Consider the following 8409-nt stretch of genomic DNA (forward strand, 5'->3'; position numbering starts at 1 on the left):
TTCCAGAACTTTCCATCACAGAAATGTGAGGAAAATGTTTTTTTTGACAACGTTTGAGGGTTGCAAGGAGTTCTGGGTAACAGAACCTGATGAGAGCCAGACAAGTCACCCCATACTGGATTTCCCTGGTTGTCTAGTTTTAAAAAATGTATAGGTTTGCTAGACTTCTCTAGGTGCTGGCAGAATTGGGGTTCAAAATCTACAGCTAGGCGCCTTGCAAAGAAAGTGTCAGTTTTCACTGTAATAATGTGGTGTATCCACGTTGCCTTTTGGGCTATGTCCGGTCATGGGCACTAGGCCCACCCACACAAGTGAGGTATCATTTGTATCGGATGACTTTGGGAAATGCGGGGTGGGTGGAACTTTGTAGATCCATGCAGATTCCAGAACTTTCCATCACAGAAATGTGAGGAAAATATATTTTATTTTTACAAAGCTTGAGGTTTATAAGGGATTCTGGGTAACATAACCTTGTGAGAGCCATGCAAGTTACCCCATCCTGGATTCCTCATGGTGTCTAGTTTTCAAACATGTATAGGTTTGCTGGGTTTCCCTAGGTGCCGGCAGAGCTAAGGTTCAAAATCTATAGTGGAGTGGTGTGACTCACTGGTTAGAGGCGGCAGACCCGGGAGCAGAGGACGGCCCGGGACCAGGGTTCAATTCCCGACGCGGCAGGGTCGTGGGCCAGGGTCAGCTGACTCGATAATTCTCATCTCGTGCCTACTCTAACTATGGATCACAGTCGGCAACTCTGGGCATTGGCTTGCCTCATCTCCACAATGGCCCCCCACATACGCCGGGGATGCCTTGTTTTACCTTGGAGATACCCAGTAGGGACCATCTCACAGGGAAAGCCAGGACGGGTTCCCCAGCGGTCTACTGCGCAGAGATACTCCTTCGGGAGTCGATTCTAGCGCATTACAAACCCACAATTAATTAATTAATTAATTAATAGCTATGCACTTTACAAAAAATAGGGTGCGTTTTCACTGTAAAATGGTGTGTGTACACATTGCGGTTTGCGCCCTTTCCTGTCAGGGGCACTAGGTCTACCCACACAAGTGGGGCACTATTTGTATCAGAAGACTTTGGAGAATGCTGGGTGGGTGGAGTTTTGTGGATCCATGCAGATTCCAGAACTTTCAATCACAGAAATATGAGGAATTTCTTTTTTGTTTTTACAAAGTTTGAGGTTTGCAGGGGATTCTGGGTAACAGAACCTCGTGAGAGCTAGACAAATCACCCCATCCTGGATTCCCCTGGGTGTCTAGTTTAAAAAAAAATGTATAGGTTTGCTAGGTTTCCCTTGGTGCCATTAGAGCTGGGGTTCAAAATCTACAGCCAGGCACTTTACATAAAAAAAGGGTCAGTGTTCTCTATAAAAATGTGGTGTGTCCGGGTTGCGTTTTGGGGCCGTTTGCTGTCACAGGTACTACGCCTGCCTACATAAGTGAGGCACCATTTTTAATTGGAAGACTTTGGGAATGCGGGGATCCATGTAGATTCCAGAACTTTTAACCACAGAAATGTTAGGAAAATGTGTTATTTTTTTAACAAAGTTTGAGAATGTAAGGGATTCTGGGTAACAGAACCTGATGAGAGCCAGGCAAGTCACCCCATTCCGGATTACCCCGGGTGTATAGTTTTCAAAAATGTATAGGTTTGCTAGGTTTCTCTAGGTGATGGCAGAGCTAGCTTCCAAAACCTACCGCTAGGCACTTTGCAAAAAAAGGGTCAGTTTTCACTGTAAAAATGTGTTGTGTCCATATTGCGTTTTGGGCCGTTTCCTGTTGCGGGCACTAGGCCTACCCACACAAGTGAGGTACCATTTTTATTGGGAGACTTAGCGAAACACAGAATTGTAGAGCAACTGCTTTACCTATTGACTTTTGAAGCATGTATGCCTTCCAAATGTAAGACAATGCGTAAAAAAGATTTCACTGAAAAATGTCCTATAATTCACATGCTAGTATGGGTACCCACAATTTCGGAGATGTGCAAATAGCTACTGTTTCTAAACTCTATATTTTGTTCCCACAAACCCTTTGTTGATACCATTTGCAGGGATAAAAAACAGACGCTTTCTTCTGCAGCACTTTTTTCTAATATTTCCCCCAAAATTCTAAATTTAGCTGTATTTTGGCTAATCTCTGGATCTCCACCAGGGGAATCAACAAACCCTGGGTATCCAAAAAAACAAACATGATATTGGAAGAAAAGGACGCAAATTCAGCGTGGATACCTTATATGGTCAAAAGGTTACAGGGGCCTAAGCGCGAACTAACCCAAATTGCCAAAAATGGCTAAGCACAGCTGGGAGGGAGGCCTCAAAGCGAAGGGGTTAATAAAAACTGTGCTTATTAGTCAGAAAAGGGGAAGTTCACAATATTAAAATGCTTAAACTTGTTTTAACTTATTAACACATCGCTCATAATGAAACGATGCGGTGTTGACTAATATGTTCGTTGCAGCTGATGTTTCTATTTTGCATAGTTCAATTAAGTAGCTAATATACAGTTTGTCTTGTTAAAAGGTTATAAATGTAGTGAAATTAAATGCTGACGACTCGAACAAGAACATGTTCCACGTGTAGTCCAGTTTTGAAACATAGAAGTTGCAAACTTGAAGATTAAAGTCTGTGAGGGATCTCACAATTGTGTGGAAAAGGAAGAAAAGAGCCTATTGGAGGTGAGAAGAAAAATGTAATGTTCATTGCAACATTGATTTCTGCTATATTATAAAAGTGCATGTTGTTAGAGTAGGCACAGCCCAGAACAAGCTTGTAGCCGAATCCCAGGCCCTGTTGCTATTTTCAGATGCTACTGCTGATGCACATTATTCTATTCTATTCTATTCTATTCTCTGTTGCTTTCAGCCTGTTGAGTCCCTTTAAACATCTCTTTATGAAAAGTTCTTCAGATTATTGATTGATCGAATTTGAGGTTCATGCCTTATGATGTTTTGACTGGGTGTGAGTGTTTGATTGGTTCAGATGCTCCGTCCATTACCACCCCCTTTTGTACCGCTTTTGGCCGCCATAAGTGTGGCAGGGTATGCTCAGACGTGAGTCCCTTGCTCACTTTGCCACTGGATTCAAGGAAGCCCGGCTCAAGTCGGCTGGAATGCCAGAAACCGGTCCTCGGAAGCTTGTTTCCGGTCCAGGGAAGGCATGGCTTGGCAGTTCGGGCTGGACTGTTCCCATGAGGCACAGGGTCAGACTGATTTGCATATAGCCATGTCTGAACTGGGGTGGCAGAGTGGGCTAAAGAACGGTGATGGATTAAACCCAGATCTTTTGACTGGGTGTGAATGCTTGATTGGTTCAGATGCTCTGTCCATTACCACCTCCTTTTGTACCACACAGTTTGAAGCCTTAAATATGTGGAAAAGAATTGTACAAGACAGTAAGAGTGTGAAATACCAGGATAAGACTAAAAGAGCTATGCATGATTATGTAAATGCTCGATGGAGTGAAGCACAGTAGAGATGGAGGAAAGCTGTAGTTGAGGGAACAAGGCTGTATCCAGGTATCACCACTGAGCCAGCTGAGAAATCGAAAAGACTAAGGGGGTCATTACAATGGCGGTCTGACTTTCGTCCCACAGCCATCGTTGCGGGGATTGGGAACGCCCGCAATGCATGCGACGGTCCTGCACTACAAATTAGGATGCGACTGCCACCGTGGCAGTCGCATTTTATATTTTAATATGACGGCGGGTGCTGCTGACTGCAGCACCCACTATGATGTTAAAAATGCATGTTGTGCATTTCACTGTAATACGTGATAGGCACAATTCGGTGCCTGCCACTTAGTACAGTGAAATGTAGGGGGTACCATGGGTACCCCACCAGTGCACAAACACAGTCCCACCACACAAGGGGGGGCCTGCAACGGGCCCCTGAAACCAATCCCCGCCTGCCTTTCAATGGTGGTTTACCCGCCACGGAAAGGCTCACTTCGGCCAGCATCCTGACTGCTCCGCCAGGCAATTCTAACGATTGCCTTTGGCGGATCCGTGGCGGGCCGTCTTTGCGCCCGCCACGGTCGTGGTCCGATTCGCCCCACGGTGGCGTGCCTTCTGACATCGTAATGACCCCCTAAGATAGGAAAAAGACAAAGGAAAGGATAAAAAGAAGGATGAGACAGATAGTGATTCAGGGGACAATATTTTGTCATTGGTCTGTCTTACTCATTTAGTTTTATTCATGGCATGCACACATTTCCTTCATTCTCCTTCCAAAGTCTAATACTAGGGTATAACTGTGAATTCGTACTCGCTATCTCTTCTCTGAACCTAGATTTAATTTCCTCTGCTCCTTTCAAATTTGCTCTGTTATATTCTCTGATAAATTCAAGTTCTATTTCACTCAACTTACATATACTCTTTGCACACCTAGCTTCAGTATTAGTACTATAAAATTATATAACACTTGTAAAACGACCACTTACTTCAAAAGTGTTAAGTACAGGTAATTTATCAATAGGAAGACCAATAATCAATGTTGGTTTCTGCTAAATAATCTTGATGATATATAACAAAATATATCACAGAACAAGACAAATCATATGTAGGAGGTAGCTGGACAAAGGCCACAATCCAAAAGCAGATCTGGGTAAGTGCCTGCAAACATAACAATCAGACAAGTGCATCATATCCATATAGTATTTTAGATGGTTTATATAAGAATTGTAAGGAAATGTCACCCCCAGAGAATTTTTTTTTAGTACATTTATTTTCCTTTTCAAGTCAAGTTACATATAACCAAGAACACAATGACAACATATCATGTTGCATAATAATCATGTATTATAATTCACATTTCTGGATATGGAATACACAGTCACGGGACGGTATTTCGTTAGTTTAATTAGGAGAAAGAGTGTATCCAGAATGTTCTCTCAGCTCGCATTCTCAGCTGAATTAAAGGTTATCCCTCCCAACAAGAATAGATCTTTGATACTGTTAGACCTGACATCATTGGCGTGAGTCTCCCTTCCATTTTTGACGGATTGACTCCTCTGTTTTGATATGTTTTTACTGGATTTATGCTTTGGGCCCTGTGCCTCTGCTAATCAGTGCCACAGTGCAAGTGCTCCCTATGTTAAATTGATATACTGATTGGATTCCATGATTGGCTTATTTAATTTACTGTCAGCCCCTAGTACAGTGCACCATGTATGCCCAGGGCTTGTAGATCAGATGCTGCTGGTGGGCTTGCAGCACTGGTTGTGCCACCCACAGAAGCAGCTTGTAAACTGTGTCTCCGGCCTGCCACTGCAAGGCCTATGGGTAGTCTGTGACTACCATGTCGACTTGGCCAAGGGCACCCCCTTGCCAGTCCCTAAACCTTCCCTTTGCTTTATATTAGACACCCCTATGGTTGGCCCAATGGCAGGGTGCATTGTAAGTATAAGGTAGGACAGGCTCTGATGTGTGTAGCATGTCCTAATAGTGAATTACAGCCATTTTCGTTTTTCACTATTGAAGGCTACCTGATCTCATAGGCCAGAATGGGCAGTAAAGATTGTTACATGCCTACAATCCTAACTGACTCAGGGAACATGGTAGAAATTCGAATTTAGTATGCCTGAACTCAGAATAATAAAATACATATTTTAGTAAAGTTTATTTTAATATTCTGTGTTTGCAAATACCACTTTTAGAAAGTAGGTATTTGCTTTCCTAACCATTTGAGCCCGCCTCTGCTGACTTGTGTATTCTTTGTCTGGGTTGTGTGTGACAGGGCTGGCGAAATTCCAGGAGACAGGCTGGGGCAGCCCAGTGGGGAATAGAGAGATCAGCAACTAGAATAGAGGTGTGCACCTGGGACCTGAATAGGGCTAGGCCTTCCCTCCACAATGCTGGCTCCACCTCCTGTGGCTTGTCTGATGTCTCTGCCCTGCACTGTGAAAGGAGAAGGGGAATCATGTCAACAGAGTGCTCCAGAGCTGTATCTTCCCTCCCCTGTGCTGGCTCCACCTCCTGTGGGGCATCTGATGTTTCTGCCCTGCACAGTGAAAGGAAGAGAAGAGTCATGTAAACAAAGTGCTCAGGAACTGGTTTGAACTAGGCAGAGGACTCTCTGCCTTCAGAGAACAAAGGATTTTGGGGTATAAATATTGGGACCCAGTCCCACAGACTTTAGATCACTTCTGGAACAAGAAACTTTTCTGCCAAGGAAACTGCAGGAGTTTGGACTGCCCCTCTGCGAGTGTGCTGTTTGCGGGTTCGGCCTGCAGTGGTTGCTTCATTGCCAATGGAAAGGAGAAAGAACTTTTAAGGACTTTCATTTATCTACAGAATATTCTCCAGGGGCTTGAACTGTGCTTGCCTCCTGCTGAAGTCTCAGGGTCAAAAGACTTCACCTCCAGCTCCCTCCTGAATTTCCTTGCTGGGAATTCTGACTCCAGTCACTTGCGTGCCGCTGGGAGCTGGAAGCGCGACGCATCAAGAAGAAGCGTGACGCCGCCGCAGCTGAAATCGTCGCAACGCCGGAGAAGCGAGCGTTCGTCGCATCTCCCTGGCAGCGTATGTCCATCAAAGCTGTCTGCTGTCGCATCGCCGGAGAAGCACGACGCATCGAGAGAGCCGTCATCGCATCACCGGAGAAGCGCGTCGCAGGGCCTGTCGCGGCTCCAAAGTACAGAGTCGTCGCAAGGCTGCCAGGGCATCATCGCATCGTCATCGCCGCATCAAGGGCGCCATCTTCGTACATCGCAACTGGATCGTCGCATCGCATCAAGGCGCCATCTTGCACACCGCAACGGGCCCGCAGAACGAGAATCTACGCATCACCTCCGCACCGGTAAGAAGCACGAGGCATCCCTTACTCTGCGCAAGCATTGAGGCACGACGCATCATCTCCCCCGGATCACGGAACCGACGCATCTCCCCTTTTGCAAGCCTTTTGTTTACTTTGCTTCACGCATCCAGGTACTTTGTTGAGAACTTTGCCGCATTTATCATCAACTTGAACTAAGCAACTTGAATCATCTTTTAAGTAATCTTAAGTGTAGTATTGTGGATTTTTGTAGTTTGTGGTCTTGTGTTTAAGTCTATATAAAGAATACTTATTTTTATAAAACCTGTGTTTTGTCCATCTGTAGTGCTATCACTGTATTACTGTGTATATTCACAAATGCTTAACACACTGCCTCTGAGATAAGCCTGTCTGCTTGTGCCAAGCTACCAAGGGGGTGAGCAGGGGTTATTAAGGAGTGTAATCCCCTTATCCTGACTTAGAAGTAAGGGTCCCTATTTGGACAGAGGTGATAACCATTGCCAACTAGAGACCCCCAGATCTAACAGATACTATCTCTGAAATAGTGAGTATGCTTTCGCTGCTGTGTCTTGGGAGTCATGCCCCAACTATGTGATTACAGATCTTTCATGCATCCCTGCCGGTGGATGTGTCCCGCTCCCTTGTCATATCAGGATTGGCCAACAGGTAGGCATGCAAGGGGTCCCATATGTCTTTTGATCTAGAGGATAAGGGGAGTAACTCCGCATAATTTAATGTTTGTTCTTGCTAAAAGAGAAGGTCCGGTATCCATTCCTTAAACTTAGGTGCCCGGCCCCTGCTCCATCTGCATACCACCCTATGTTTCTGATGCAGCAACCTAAGCTCCACGTATTTCCTACATGTAGATGGGAACTCTTCTGCATAGCCCAGCAACGCTGTGTTAGGCGATGCCAGTAATTGGGTCATAACCATCTGTCCCAATTCCTTGAATATCTGATGCCAGTATTGGCTAGTGAGTCCACAGTCCCAAGCAAGGTGGAGGAAGTCTGCTCCTTCCTGACCACAGCGGTCACGGGCGCCATTATCACATAACCGAAATGTGCACATTTTGGCAGGTGTGTAGTATAGCCTATGCAGAAACTTAATAGTGTATAATGCGGAGACGATTGCTGACAGAGATGTATCCATTCTGTTTACAGCACTAATCCCATTGCTTCTCAATTAGGGATTGACCCAGTTCTGCCTCCCAGTGTAGACGGGAACTCACTATGTCCTCGTGTTGTAGATCTGTATGTTGTGGTATAAGAGGGATATCACACATGTAGAGGTAGCGCATTGTAACAGGCGGTGCAATGGAGACCGTGTAGGTGGTTCATGGGAGAACGTGGGCATAGGGGCCCTAACACTCTGTTTTAATCTAACATATATAAATAGATCCATCGATGTGGGTTCTACATCTTGAAAGCCATGCCCTTTCACTCGGAAGATCCCATCAGCATACAGGTCTCCCCAAGTCTTAATATTGAATTTACATAGCAATTGATGACATCTTAGTTACTCGGTCACTTCTAAGTCGGGGTGATGAAAAGGTGGAAGCAGGGGTGAGTATAACACCGAGTCTCTTCGCGATTTTCTGCCAGGCAATCACGGTGCATGCCACTGTGG

The sequence above is a fragment of the Lissotriton vulgaris genome, chromosome 3_1, assembly GCF_964263255.1.
Source record: "Lissotriton vulgaris chromosome 3_1, aLisVul1.2, whole genome shotgun sequence".
Lineage (NCBI taxonomy): Eukaryota > Metazoa > Chordata > Amphibia > Caudata > Salamandridae > Lissotriton > Lissotriton vulgaris.